At 49.3% G+C, this 15,283-nt stretch overlaps 1 long non-coding RNA gene across 3 annotated transcripts in view; it reads right to left on the bottom strand.

The window, feature by feature from the left end:
* Positions 1 to 1,739: 1,739 nt before the first annotated feature.
* Positions 1,740 to 15,283, bottom strand: part of LOC133268640 (uncharacterized) — a 93,716-nt gene continuing 80,172 nt past the window's right edge. The window contains exons 5-9 of one of the 3 annotated variants that reach the window (XR_009743122.1): positions 8,107 to 8,911; positions 6,471 to 7,082; positions 4,502 to 5,883; positions 3,257 to 3,363; positions 1,740 to 2,887 (exon numbers count right to left, since the gene is read on the bottom strand). This is a non-coding gene — a long non-coding RNA (uncharacterized LOC133268640). The remainder of the gene's footprint in view (positions 2,888 to 3,256; positions 3,364 to 4,501; positions 5,884 to 6,470; positions 7,083 to 8,106; positions 8,912 to 15,283) is intronic. The other 2 variants (XR_009743120.1, XR_009743121.1) reach the window with 2 other exon arrangements.

Raw genomic sequence — 15,283 nt, 5'->3', positions numbered from 1 at the left:
TCAGGTGGAAAATGAAAGCTGCACCCAGAACAGCACTATAGCTTTGCTGAACTGGTCCCTGAGGACAGAAAGCTGTCAGAGAGGCTGCTGGAACTCTTCTGGGCCCAAGCACTCTTCTACAAGATTAGCTCCCATTTCAGAGGAGGTGAGAGACAGCCTGCGGAGAACATTAACATGTTTGCCCCTCAGACCCTGATTTAGTTCAGGCCTGGCCCCCAAAGAGCACAGATGGCCCCCAGGACTCTGAATAGACATCCCTAGCAGACTTCCTGTTGATATAAGACTGCCAGCATGGCAAAGGACCATGCTGTGCAATGCTCCCATGACAGCAAACACGGCAACTCCCAATGGCCCTGATTTATCTCAGACAGTGACAAGGGCTTTCCCTCTGTCCCAGGCCACCGCACAGCAAAGAGACATCAGTGACACAGTGCTGCTTACCAACACAGCAAGAAAAGTGGTGATCAGCACAGTATACATCACCCTTTCAGCAGCTCGTATGCATGCCCTGCTTGTTACTAAAAGCCAGCGGTTCTTGATGTAAGCCAAGGGGACGGAAAGGAAGAAGTAACCTCACGAAGGGAAAGATTTCACCTCGACCAGTGACATCCTGCTATTGTCACTGCCAGCCACAACATCACCCTCTCAATGTGAAATCTAAGTTGACAGTGATACAGGGGAGGAGTAGAGAGGGCAGCAGTCTCTGCACACCCCTGCACAAGGCCTCTGCACAAAGCAAGAACCAGTAGCTCATCACCAGGTTACTGAACAAGTAGATCTTCCTTTTCTAGAGCCAAGGAATAATCTTTCCTTGAAGTTATCCCTCCTTCTGGGCAACTCTGTGGAGGATTTCATTTTGGTCTCTGTTGTATCCTCTTCCATTTCTGAAATAAAGAAACGTATGTAGAAGCCAAAACCTCCTTTGCAAAACAACACATGCATCCATAAGCTGAAGTCACCAAAGCCTGAAGAGTTTCTAGTGCCAAAGTCCGGGTGCTTTCAGACTCATTGGAGGTGCATTAAGCACCATTGAGCCCTACTGCCTGTGGCATTTCCAGCTGACATTCCCTCCCCTTGTCCCAGGAACAGGCAAGGACAGGGCTGGGCAGCGAGGTGTGGCGAAGGTTACTGCTGAGACCTGGTAAAAATGTCATCCAGCAACATATGCTTCAAAAAAGATTCATTCCCAAGCAGCCAGGCTCCATAATAAAAGTGTCAGAGCAGGCAACTTGCCTCCCCCCAACCTCATTGCCTCCAGATTTATCCTGTCTCAGGTCTCTCTCCCTCCGTAAGCCAGCACGTGCCTTTCCTTTCAATAGGCTGGCATTGAAACTCAGCCAGCTGAGACTGTAAGGGAAAAACTAAAAAATCCAGGTGAAGGGACTGGGGGGCAGAAAATGCTCGGAGCCAGGTTTTCCTCTAATTTTGGCTGCTCTCAGTTCTGAAAGGGAGGAGGGGGAAGCGAGAAGTACCCTAACATGAGAATGCTCCCAAACCAGAAGCCACCTGATTTTGTGTCCCAAACCAATGCTGTAGCTGCTAGGCTGTATCACCTCATTCTCAGGAAGCTCAAGTCACATAAAACTCATCTCAGAAGACATGAACATCTCTGTGCCTGTCACCCTCCCAGCCTCTTCTGAGGGCTGTGCATGTGGAGGGTACCCAGACAGCAAGGAGAGAGGATGAAGCTCCCTGTGAGTCATAGTCTTGGGGAGTGCTGAGCACTGGCTTGTCTTCACAGAGATATGACGTTAATGCAGTATTGCAGGCAGCCCCAAATACAGAAATGGGGGGCACAGGGGGAGAAGAGAGTAAGAGAGAGGTTAATGTTAACGGCTCTTTGCAAAGAGCTAAAAATACCCAGAATAGCCAGAGTTTCTGTTGTGTCTGGGCTTTTTTCTCTTTTCTTCCCCTCATCCCCCCAAAGGAATATGCCACATAAATTAGAATTATTTCCTTCCAACCTGCAAGACAGGACCAGGCAAAGCATCCTTCAGCTGTGAGTGAAAGAGACAGATCCTGTCTTTGTCGGGAGCACACCAGCCCCAGGGAGGTGAGGTGGAGGATGGCAGATACCAACTGCAGGGACCCTGCTGGCTAATCCTGGTAACCAGGAGAGACAGGTCTGTCCCAGCCTTCCAGCTAGGGTGTAGGGTATGTTTCTCCAATACAAAAGAGACATCAATAGCAGAAGTGAATGCTGGTTATCTTAACTGTCCTGAGGGGACGCAGGCCAAGAGCAGATGCCTGCAAAAGTGGGCTGTGGAACAGCTTTCCATGGAGCAGAGAAAAACTCCACTACTGCTAAGGCAGTCCTGTTATATTTGCAAAACTTGTTGCAGGAGGCAGAGCCCATGATACCTTCTGGACCTATGGACCTTATCATCCAAGGACACCTTTTTCTGGCCCATGCTAGGATACCCATTCAGGTACGTGGCTTGCAACCTAGCACCCTCTTCCTCCATTCCGCTAATAGCACGGAGAGAACCAGTTCGCTTCTAGCAATGAGTGCTCATCCATAGGCAAGAGAAAAACCAAAGCCACCCCCACCATGCTACAAAAGTGCTGCTTCAGTGTGTCACAGCAGTTTCTCACATCTGGATGAGACAGCACTTAAAGTGTTGCAGCTGGCACCAGCTCCTCAGCATCTCCTAATCCTGTTAATGCCAGGCAGGGGAGAGGTCTGGCAGTCGAGGTGAAGGGGCACTTCATCTCCATCAGGTTCTCCTCCGCTAATGAAAATGTTCCGCTAGTGTGTCCTCAGGAAGGTTTCCTACAGCTCCAGCCCCTGTGTGATTGAAGGCTAATCTTGGTTCCTGTTGGCTGAATGGCAGCCCATGAGGAAGGTGATGTATTGTGTTTCACTTCAACTCGACATTTAATGGTGCTGGAAAAAGAAGAAAAAGCACCAGATGTTTATAGATTGTAAGTGATCTCTTCCTGTAACACAGAGAGAGGGCAAGGCAGGAACAGGGGTCTCACGGACTGGGATCACAGTGCACCCCTATAAATTCAACCCCTCTTCAAAGGGCTATTTCATGTGCCAGTGTGACTCCCTCCAAGAAGCAGTCCAGCTGATTACACGTGGCCACAAGAGGCAACATGTCCTGTAGCCACTCTGTGGGTCATGACAGGCCTCCAATGAGCTCCCCATCATCAGTCTGGTCAGTGCAGTGGCTGGGAAAAAGGACAAGGTCTGGAGTGCAGGCTATTTGGGGTGAGGGAGGAGAGCACGTAGCAGGGGCTTGGTACTCACAGGCAGTGGCCTTGGCTCCTCTGGCTGGCTTTGAACTAGTCTTTGAAGCCTCAAGATGTGAGTTTTCCAATCTGCGGTGTTAGCTTTCTTTTAAAATGCTGAGAGACCTACCCATAAAAAACGGAGAGAAAAAAATCAAGATTACAATCCTTTTGCTGGTGTGTTGCTCACACTCAAGGAGAAGCCCGGCTCCAAGACACACCAATCTTTCCCCTCTGCTCCAGAGCCACAGCTCCAGATCATCCCCACCAACTGTTGCTCTCCTGCTGTGTCTGCCCTTGCTGGAACAAACCAATTACCCATCATAGGACCTTCTACCTGCAAATCTTTGCAGCTTTTCTACTCCTTTCTTGCCCCTACAAAACCACCAATGTTTGTTGAGGACACCGAAACACAATACAACCTCTCCTGTTTGCTTTCCTTTCTCCTCCTCCCCCTTTTCGTATCTTTTCCCCGCTCTGCCTGCCACTGGCACTGGATGTGGGATGCTTACCACAGACCACACAAAATGTGTCCTCCAACAGCTAAATCTGGAGGAGAAGGAGAAACTAAGAAATCAGGAAGAAAAAGAAAAAAACTTCCAATTACTGGCAATTAGCTCTACTCAGTGCTTAGCCACTGCACACCATGCCCCAGACACAAATCACTCTGGTAGGTGAGCACACAGGGTAGCACATAACATACCTGCACACACAGTACACTCAGGGTGCTTGCTGAAAGTATTCCAACCCATTTGGTCACCAATGGCTGCAGCCCTTTTGGGGGCCTCCTATAGCCCAGTCTAATTGTGGATGGTACTTTTCTCTGCTCCCATGAGCTGTGGTCCAAGCAAAGACAAAGGCACTTGCTGAGAGCTGAAGCCCAGCACATGAAATTGTCTGAGAGATGTCCATCCTCATGCCCAGACCCACCTGTCTGGGTTATCTGGCTGTTTTTCTTCCGATATCAGCTACAGACAGCGCTATGGGATGCCTGTTGATGCAGTTGCAGAGGGAACAGCCCTTGCTGACAGACACCTTCTCCTCCACCGGAGGACATGCTTCGCTCCCAGCCAGAGGGAAAGTGGAGGCACCCAGCACACTGCCACAGCAGAGGAGGCACTCAGCCAGCCACTAATGCTTCCTACTGTCTTGGAGCAAAGGGATGAATTAGCTTTTATTAGCTCTTTCGAAAAGCACATCACTCCTGCCCTTTCCACCTTGTGCAAGACTCAGCTGTGCAGCAAGTGAAGCAGAACCAACTTACCTCTGTGCCAGCAGTCCCAAACTCCTCTTGGGTCCTGTATAAATCTTATGAATTTTAAATCTTAGACAAGGTGGGAGTTAGGATAGAGCAATCCTCCTAAGGTGCTGCAGGGCACTTGCTGCCCCAGAGTTCTTTAAGAAAGATCGATGCTTGGCTTTTTCATACAGATCTCTCAGGTGGCACCGCACATGGCCCGAAGAAGGGCATGGTCTCCACGCCAAGCCAGAGCCACTGCACAGTCCCTACTGCAGACACCCAGACTTGGAGCTGTTATTTGGGATTGGTCGGCAGTTTTCCACTGAGCACTCCTGCCATGCAATGTATTCCTCACCCCCAGCACCCAGCCATAAGCAGGGCTGAGGGATGGTGCTGCTCCAGAGAAGTCTCTCTGAAGTCACTCTGGGGCTTGTTAGCAGAGTGATAAAGGGGATGAATGGCCTCAGAGAAATGCTCTATTTCCTGCTGTGGCATTCATTATCCTTTAGCCTGGCAATTCTTCACACCAGCCAAGAGCCCTGGGCTTGCTCGTTTATTGTCCTCAGGGGCTGTCTTTCGCAAGAGGCCAAGCTCTGTACTTGCACTCATCGCCCCAGGCAGCTCAAGCGTGCCTGAGGAGCCCTCAGCATGGCATGCAAGACGGCTGGGGGCAGAGCAGCTCTTCTCCTGGGTACGTTTTGAGCTCAGCGCCTTCCTCCCACCCAACCAGCTTGCTTTCCCAAACTCACAATTTAGTGATCTGAACCACAGCTGCCCCTCCAGATCTGCAGGAAACAGAGCTGGGCACGTTTTCAGCCTAATTTCCCAAGAAGTGCAAAGCATACGCACTCCTGCTGCATCAGTCTGTCCTCTGCCCACTCCCCGCAACTTCTGACACAGCAAACAGATTTCAACCTGATCTGACAGAGACAGAGGTCTGAGAGACAGTCAGAGTCTATAAATTTCATGGGAACAGACTGTTAAAGAGAGAAGAGACATTATTAGCACCTTCCAAACTGTAGTGTATCATCCCTTATTAGACATCAGACAATCTGTGTGGGAGAAGGAGTGATGCTATAAATACCCCAGTAAGGGGAGATGCTCCATTCAGCACAAGCAGCTTACTAGACACTAGAGAATCCAAACTCAAGTGATATATCCACAAGAAATGAGACTTCATGGATCCCACTGCACACAGTACTAACGGGTGAAGGTTTCAAGCCTGCTCAGCTGACAGGAGAGACAGCCAGCTAAGATGGCATGTTAGCCTTTTCAAAGGCTTTTCAAAGACTCTGGAACCAGGCCGTGTGCTTTTTCCTTGCTGGGGGCCAGTGTGCAAGCTGAGGTCCTGCTGCATTTCCAGCTTGAATTGCCACCCCAGACTTATGGATTAGTTCAGATGCTCCCTGAAATGGAAGAGACATGCCCAGGTCAAAGGGGGAGCACTGATGGGCTCTGTTCCTGCAACCCTCTCATCGCGTCTCTGCCACACAGAGAGAGATTTCACCTTCCACCAAGATGTTTCATCCACTTCCAGCAAGTGCCAGCAAGTGCCAGCAAGTGGGAAGGCAGCCCCAAGTCAAAGCAGCCACCCAGGGAACTCACAACAGTATCACACATCAAACTACCCATTAGCACGTTGACTGATTAGTGGCATTTGTTATTGTGTAAGAGGGTGCCTGTTCCTCTACATATAGGTCCTTTCTGCAGACCAGATCAACTCACCAACCCCAAGTACAAATCTGCAAGCCAGTGCCAGCACAGAGCTGGCAGGCAGCAGCATGGGTGCAAAGCTCAGCCTTCCCCTGGCAGGACAGAGTAAGTCCTAGCGACCCTTCCTCTTCCTTCTAAAGGATGAAGGGGACACAACAGTCTCTTGGTTCTCCTTTAAAGTCAGTTAAACAGTCTGCACATTACACAGTGTGATACAGCCTTGGGAGAGCAACACCAAGAAGCTATTTAGTAGACCTGCCGGCTGGCTTTCCTTGCTCACCTCCTTTCAGTGACCCAATTAGGAGACCCTCATTAGGCTGTTTCAGTGAGAACCTGGAGCTGGTTTTGCTGGGACCTCACATCACTCGTCACCACTCTCTAGCATAGGAAGAATTAGCAAGAAGCACATGGTACATGGCAAGGCAGCAAAGATGACTGGAGCTTGCGGAGGCTGACCCCATTGCAAAGAAGCCAAACCTTACATGCAATTTGGGGACAGAGTGGGGCAATCCCTGTGCTCATTTAGGATCTGTACTGCCCCAGTTGTCATCTGTTCATGGTGTCATTTCCAGCCTCGCTCATTCCAGAGTCCTGGAAGTAATCAAGAAGTGGAAAATAGCCCTTTTCCCTCCAGCTCCTATGTGACACTGGCCCAGCTGGCCAGATGCATTCTGGGGCTTCTCTGAATCACCTGGTAAAGGCCAAGTCCCAGGATGTGCTGTCAGCCTGGTGGATCACGTATCACTTGTCCTTGCAGGGCTTCAGTTCCACAGAAAGAGTATTTAAGCATACACTACAGCACATCCTTTATTCCAAACCAAGGATTTACACTTCAGGGCTGCTTGACTCCCTGTTTCACCCAACAAAAGGAGTGATGGGGATTGAATCCAGGCTTGCGTTCATTAAAAACAAAAAAAAAAAAACAAAAAAAAAAGAGAAAATCCAGAAATCCAGTCACTCTGCCTTAATTGTTCTGATCCAACCTTTCACAGTGTTGCATTGAGCTAAAGGGCTGCACCTGAAAGTATGCCAAGAGTGGCATGAAATGTTAATGTTGCAATTAAAACAATATGAATATTGCAGCACTGCTCTGCTGCTCCCCATCCACTGAACAATTTTCATTCAATGGAAGTCAAGTTACATTTGAGGAAATAATGAGGTCTGCTAATTAAGTCTGGCCTAGGAAGACAGCAGTCTTAAAAGGGGGGAAAAAAATCAGATCTCCCCCAAATATATACATTCATTGCTTATTATCTGCAGAGGGAAATCATTAACGCTGCACAATGCCAGGATCACAGGTCAGCACCCATTGTCTTATTGCACACATCTAGAGGAAATTATCTTTTTAATGATAAAACACATGAGTCAGGACCTGCCTTGTCCCTAGGAGCTGAGTGGGGAATGCCAGGCTGACACTTTCTATACTCTGAATGCAGAAAGCAGGTACCTGACAGTGAATGCCGAAACCAGGCTGGGCTAGTGAGAGGCAGGCAGGGGCTCCAAGGAGCTGAAGTCTGCAGATTGCATTCAGCTGACACAAGACAAATCCCACCTTGTACACAGGGAAGGGATTTTTCCTCCCCAGCCACCGAGACAACTGACTGACAGTGACACTAACTTGAGCTCGTGGAAGCCATATGGAAAGAGACTGCTGGGTCAGTCCTAGGGGGACAAAGACTGGTCAGGCTCATCTCATCTCTAACACGAGGCAACAGGGGAAGACCCCCCCTTCCTGCCCCTTGCATCCACCAGTTGCTGCCCCAAGCCACTGCAGTAACACTGCACCCACCAGTTGCTTTCCCAAGCTTGCGTTGCAGTAACATGAGGACACAGCAATAGACCAGAAATCAGAAACATCAAGTCCAGGGGTCCCAAGGGAAATCTGTATCAATGCATCACACCCACAGCTTCCCCACCTTCTTGTCTTTATCATCTTCCCAAATATCTTTATCCATGACTGTTGCTGGGACTGCCATTGTGATTCCCCAGTCCACGTAACAGCAGAGGGAGGTTGAGGTGGGGAGAGTGTGGCATCATGCATATTTCTTGGGAAGAGCAGAGCTGGGAATAGGCCCACCATAACTTCCTGCTGATTCATCTGCCTTTTCTCTTCGACTTTCAGGAGCGTACAAGACCTACTCATCCTACAGGCTTGAACTTTGCCATTAGACCCAATTTGACAAACCAGCGTGGAGTTGTCTAGGGACTACAGAGCAGCTTGCTGTGTAAAGAGCAGGCTATGTTAGTCCAAACCTCTCCTGCTGCTGGAGAAACACCCTTCCCAGTTCCCCAGAAGAAAATTCATCCACTGGAGGTGTGAAACAAGGCACCAGAATTGCGGTTCATTCCTTCACCACTGCTGACACTCTGAACCAGGTAAGATCCCTGGAAACACAAAGATCCAAATGAGGGGAACTCAAACCATCAGGAAAGGAAACGCTTCATTTGAAAGAGGAGAAAAATACAAATGAAAAGATCAGAAAGGACCTTCTAGGTCCTAGATTGTCCTAAGGGACTCAGATACCATCTGTGGCCTCCTGGAGATGGAAGAGAAATAAACTTATTTGCTAATCAAGGTCCGACCAGGAGGATGCCTTCACCCTGACCACAGCAACAGCAGCAGCTCACTGTTTTGTGGATGAATAGGTGGTCTCCTCCATCCAGCCTGTTTCTCACTGTATTTCAAGATGAACCAGCACTTGCTGCTACCAAGTGTCTGTTCTGCAATAAAGAGCAATAAACATGCCAGAGTAATTAATGTCTTAACAACTTATTACAATCCTCAGATAATTAATCACAAAAGCTAAACATGCTGTCTCACCCTCCTAATGTGTTAATGCTCTAATTATTATGCCTCAATTAAGGGAAAGTCAGCGCTCCTTGCTTAGAAGTGCATGTTTAATAAGGGTGCTTCAATGTAGGCAAGTTGAAGTGGGAAGGGAGGGGGTGATGGGGGTTAAGGAAGAGGACACCATTTTTAATGAGGTTTCACGGGTGGCTCGAGGCAAAGAATTGACAGCCTGTATCTGGGATCTCACACACGACTGCATGGGGAACTGGGGGCCATCTGCAGTGGCTCTTTACTCCACTTCCCACCAGGCTATTTATAGAAGAAGCAGTATGTGGGACAGACAAGACAGGGACTGGAAATGAGCGGTTACACTGTGGATCTGGACAGTGCTAGACAGCAGAGCTGGCAGCTCGCAGAGCAGCCAGCAACAGGAGCTGGTGGTCTCCACTATCCAGCCCACTTACTGCCTTATTTCCAGACACATAGGCACTTGCCACCACTCCTGTCATATGTAAAGGCTCTCCAGCACAATCCTCTACCCTTGATGTACCTTGCCTCCAAACAAGCTAGCTCTGGGCCATCACTTGGAGATGATAAAAACAGTCCTTGAAACCCACGATTACTAAGGGTTGTGACAGAGCAACTCATCTCATTTCAGCCATTGCCTGGTGGTTTTCCTTTCATTCCTTTGTTGCATGAGGGAACAGAAAGATGTGTCTCAAAGAACCATTAAAACAGCCTTGATTTATAGGCAGGGAAACAGAAGGCCAAGGAAAGGCACTCTGCAGGGGACTTCGGTGGTCGCTACCACTGAATCTGCTTTTCCGGTGCCTGGCTCTGAACCTCAGAAAGAGGTTCTTGGTGGAGAGGAGCTTGAGCAGAGTTAAACAGAGAATGTAGGACCTGGACCCCTCACTGTGCGACAGCAAGAGGTCCCCACTGCACTCAAGACACAGCTTTTCATGCATATGATCCTCATTCTTAAGAAAAACTTTCAGTACGAAGTATAGTCAAAGCAAACATGGCATCACCTCTATTACACCCTGCAGAAGTGGTGTCCCTAGAGAGCAAAGCACTCAAGATACAGGACTCAGAGAGAGATGGCACAGATCAGCAATGAAGCAATCAGGGGAAGCTGGGACCAGAAGGGCCAGGCTCCAGATCCTGGTAGCATACAAGATCTGCAACAGAAGAATGGCTGAAGCCCAACTCTCCCAAACAAAGCCTATTAAAATTTTATTTTTCAAATAAAAAGCTTTTGAAACAACTCCCTTGCTCAGGTGGGTCTTCAAATGTAAGAAAGCTCTCCCTGAACCAGCCTGGTTTCTGCTCCATCCAGGCTTTTCCAAATTTCTCAGACAAAGGAATCACCAGAAGCATTTCCAGCCTAGGTTTGACTGGAAAATGATTTTATTTCCTAAAAAAATAACACACTATGTAGGTTTGGATGGTTTCTCTGAGGAATAAGGGAGAGGGAATACAAAACAAAACAACCTGGAGGGGACATGAATTTTAAAAGCCATGAAGAGTTTTAGTTTTCAAATAATCAAAATGAAAAAGTATTTCACATACTTATTTCCACAAAAATAATTCTGTCACCCTGTCCTGGGTTCAGCAGTAGCAGTCATGTTTCTCCTCCTTGGTAGCTGGTGCAGTGCAGTGTTTTGACTTTCGGCTCGGGAACAGAGCTGATAGAGATGTTTTGGTTTGGCCAAGGACTTTGTGAGCCTCATGCTCTGCCAGGGAGGAGGGGAAGCTGGGAGGAAGCAGAGACAGGACACCTGACCCAAACTGACCAAAGAGCTATTCCATACCACAGCACGTCATGCCCAGGATGTAACTGGGAGTTAGTCGGAAGGGCTGGGAGACTGCAGGGTTGGAGGAGGTATCGGTTGGAGCTTGGTCGGGCTTGGGGGGCGAGTTATCGGTCAGCGGGTGGTGAGGTGTTGTATTCTCTTCCCTTGTTATTTCCTTTATCATTACTATTACTGGTGGTAGCAGTAGTGATTTGTGTTATACCTTAGTTACTAAACTGTTCTTATCTCAACCCGTGGGAGTTGCATTCTTTTGATTCTCCTCTCCGTCCCTCCGAGAGCAGGGGGAGGGCAAGAAAGGGGGGGAAGTGAGCGAATGAATTACCTGACTGGGTTTAAACCACGACAGTTCTTTTTGGCGCCCAACGTGGGGCACGAAGGGTTGAGATAACGACAGATTTGACTGGATTAATAGTCATTCGTCACAATGCTGATTTATTGGGTATCAGAGTTGTTCTTCTTGATCTCACAGCTTCAGACCGTTGTAACTTATGTAGAGCCGGTATTTGCTGTGTTAGTGTTTATCAAGTGTGGGGCCTGGGCTAAGGTTCTTGTCTCACTGTGCTTTATGGCAATGGCTTGTAATACGGGTGGGCTCCAGCAGCAGGGCGGGACGGACGTGGCCGTGGACTTGTACCTGGCCGTCCGGCTGCTCTTCACCGTCCTGGCCCTCACCCTACTCTCCATCTTCGTGAGGCTGCGGGGAGCTGAGGGGGAGCGGCCCCGGGAGCCGGCGGCTGCTGAAGCGGCCCGGGAGAGCGGCCCCGGGGACCAAGCGGCGGCGGGAGCGGGGCCGGAGGCCGCCAGGGGACGGCTGCCGGTGGAGGAGGCCGGGGCGGTCGAGGAGCAGAAGGAAGCGGCTGCCGAGCAGCGGGATAAGGCGGCGGAGGAGCCGAGCCCCGCGGAAGAGCCGAGCCCCGCGACGGCCGAGAGCATTCCCCGGCAGCCACCCGCCGAGCCTCAGGAGGATGCAGGAGACCACGCAGCACTTCCCAGCAAGGCAGAGGAGGAAGAGCTGGACTCAGGAAAAGAGAAGCTGGTGGTGGGAGAGCCGGCAAGCACAGCAGCTACACCAGCCCCAGTGACAAGTACAGCAGCATCAACTGAGAGTTCTGAAGGTTTTGAATGGCCTTTGGGTATCCTTGGGACCTGCCTGCTGATTGTGATGGGGATCAGCATGTTGGCACACACACAGGCTGTGTTCTACCCACAACCATTTTGTCTGATCTCAAAAGTTAAGCAGAGTCAGGTTTGGGTCTTGTCTGGGGTTAGACAACAATATAGGGGGACCAAGAGATTTTCCCCAAGGCTGGAGAGTCATGAGTGGCAGGGTGTGTGGGACAGTATGGGCAAGTATCTAGTCCACTGGGCCCCTCCAGTGCTTTGGAAGCGTCGGAGATGGAAGGCAGCTGTATGGAGTCCCCAGCAACAAGCTGCAGAAACTGCTGAAGGGAACAGTGAATTATTTTAAGCCTGGTGCGCCCATGGCACTTCAGGCCATCAGAGCAGAGATGCAACACAGAGATGGACTCATGATCGAGGGGTGGACTTAGCAATGGACACTATTGCCCAGGTTATTCACGAGTGTGAACACTGCACACAGTCTCTCCTGCTCTGGAAGACTGTTACAAGAGATGGAGCCTGACATGGACCAGATGGACGCAGCAGCTTTATAGGGACTGGTCCATGCACTAAGATAAGAGTGCACCGAGATAAGAGTGATGGTATATTGAAAATGTGGGATCTGAGCATGACGTGAATGGTATGGAATAAGGGGTGGATAATGTCCTGGGTTCAGCAGTAGCAGTCATGTTTCTCCTCCTTGGTAGCTGGTGCAGTGCAGTGTTTTGACTTTCGGCTCGGGAACAGAGCTGATAGAGATGTTTTGGTTTGGCCAAGGACTTTGTGAGCCTCATGCTCTGCCAGGGAGGAGGGGAAGCTGGGAGGAAGCAGAGACAGGACACCTGACCCAAACTGACCAAAGAGCTATTCCATACCACAGCACGTCATGCCCAGGATGTAACTGGGAGTTAGCCGGAAGGGCTGGGAGACTGCAGGGTTGGAGGAGGTATCGGTTGGAGCTTGGTCGGGCTTGGGGGGCGAGTTATCGGTCAGCGGGTGGTGAGGTGTTGTATTCTGTTCCCTTGTTATTTCCTTTATCATTATTATCATTGGTGGTAGCAGTAGTGATCTGTGTTATACCTTAGTTACTAAACTGTTCTTATCTCAACCCGTGGGAGTTGCATTCTTTTGATTCTCCTCTCCGTCCCTCCGAGAGCAGGGGGAGGGCAAGAAAGGGGGGGAAGTGAGCGAACGAATTACCTGACTGGGTTTAAACCACGACACACCCTGATTCCTTGGCGATGTCTCATGAAAAACAAAAGCAAGCTCTCCACCTCTGCCCACTTCACCTCTGAAACCAGAACCTGCTGGAAGTTTGACTGGAGTAAAAGGGGCTGATGTCTCCCCGTAAAGGCAGCCTGTGGATCCTCCAGGGATGAGAGCTCCAAAGGACTTGTGTGTTGGCCCTCTCTGCACGCTGCTTTCCACTCCAGCATCAGTCTTGATCTGCCCAGACTTTCCTTCACCTCTTTGATGAAGATGACTTTAGACATCCAACCATAGTTCCCCACACTCGGCTGGAGGCACTGCAGCACTTTATCTCAGCAGCTTCACTTCACTCTGCTGCATGAAGACTCCGCCAGAACCCAACCCATCCTGCAAAACCTGACCATCCACAACAGGGCCATCAAAATCATTGAAATCTGAGCAAACACCACTTCACTAGGGACATACAAGGTATATGACGCCTCTTGGGGAACCGAAGGATCCTTCTGCTGCTATTTGCACTGACTGATGGACTGGGGAATTTTTCCATGGCTGCTGGCATCTATATTTTTCATCTATGCTGAAACAGCTGTGTTCAGAGATGAGACTGTTGCCTTCTTTCTTTTCAAACATACTATTCAAGTCTCTCAGGCATTGTAAGAAAGCAGCTAAGTGGTTTTGTACCTCACCACTCACCACTGGCCACTAAAGTGCTCACTTGAACACACAGACAATTGAAGACAATTAGTTCTGGGGCTAGAAATTTTGGCTTGGTTGTAACAGATTTGACCTATTGCAAAGCATCAAGTCTAGTGCCAGGAGTTTTGGAGAACTTGTCTGGCTTATGTTAGTATTGTGTGGGGTTGGAAAAAAGAGCGCAGTAACACAGCTTCTATGCCAGGGTATTTTCCCCGGGATGCTCTGGGCCCTGTTTAGCCTGTACCCACCACCAGTATGAGAAAAGGCATCAAATCTGAGCCTTCTTCCCAGTACAGTGGACATATGTTCACAGTAATCCTCACTGTGGCCAGGCTGAACATGCTCCCATTCACATTGGAGCAGATGAAATGGAGAAGGGAATCACCATTCATCATGCCTTTTTGCACCTTCCCCAGATGAACTTGGGATCAGCTTCTTGGAGATCTGCTCCCAGACATGCTCACACAAAACACTTGCACCCAGCAAGCACATGTGAGCATGTTCTCAGCGCCCTACAGCAGGGCTTGGATTCTGAAGGCAACCTCTGGAGGAGAGCATATAACCATTACATAAATAGATGCAAGATGTAATGACCATCAGATAAAACAGCATCACTGCTTCTCAGAAACACGGTGGGCCCCGAGTGGGTTAAAGTAAAGTACTGGGCCATGAACAAAGGAGGTGCCACTGGAACCCAGATGCCCCCAAACCAACCCTCACAGACTTTCTGAGCTCAGCTTACCCCATCCCTCTGCTTGCTTCCTTTAAGACAGCATGCAGCATGACTGATACACCAACCACAGCAACTGCTTAAGCAAGCAGGCACAATGTTAACCCTTTATTTCCCAGTATCATGACAGCTGGGAAACCCACTCTGGTCCAGATTTTGTTACAACCCTGCTGGTTTTTATCCTTGTTTACTAGCATTATTTTTAATGGCTTTCCCTACATTAACGTTGTCTTGAACCAGTTGGAGAAAGATTCCTGCTCACTTGCCTTCTGGAGAACAGTCTGGGTAATTTTCCCTCATCATATAACAGTCTGTCGGGGATCCTCAGGAACTACAGCCTTACTGTGTACTTTGTTGAGGGCAATAAACTTCCCAAGGCTGCAGAAGGAGGATTTACACATCCCTGAATACACTACCTGTTCTTTATTAAGTTTGAGTCTTGGCTTGTGCTGGTCCAGCAGGTGGAAATTTCTTCCTCCTGCTCAGCATGGAACTACTGAGCCTGCACCAAGGAAACGTAATGCTTACAGGCAAAGTGGCAACCTCCCCAAGTCTGGGAAGCTTTGGGCTGGCTTCATCACTGAGTCTCATTTTACCTGGAATCATTGAACATGCCTGTGAAATATGCCCTGAAAGAGAGATGACGGTGCTGGAATACACATGGAGAATGTTTCAGAGAGGTGGGAAGCAGGAAGAGAGGACACCTTGCTCTTTGCACCAGCCCTCTGCAA

The sequence above is a fragment of the Pezoporus flaviventris genome, unplaced genomic scaffold (assembly GCF_033815535.1).
Source record: "Pezoporus flaviventris isolate CSIRO_AGI_PZ_B2104156 unplaced genomic scaffold, CSIRO_AGI_Pfla_v1 ptg000013l, whole genome shotgun sequence".
In the NCBI taxonomy this organism is placed as follows: domain Eukaryota; kingdom Metazoa; phylum Chordata; class Aves; order Psittaciformes; family Psittacidae; genus Pezoporus; species Pezoporus flaviventris.
This window is presented reverse-complemented; position numbering and strand designations above follow the sequence as displayed.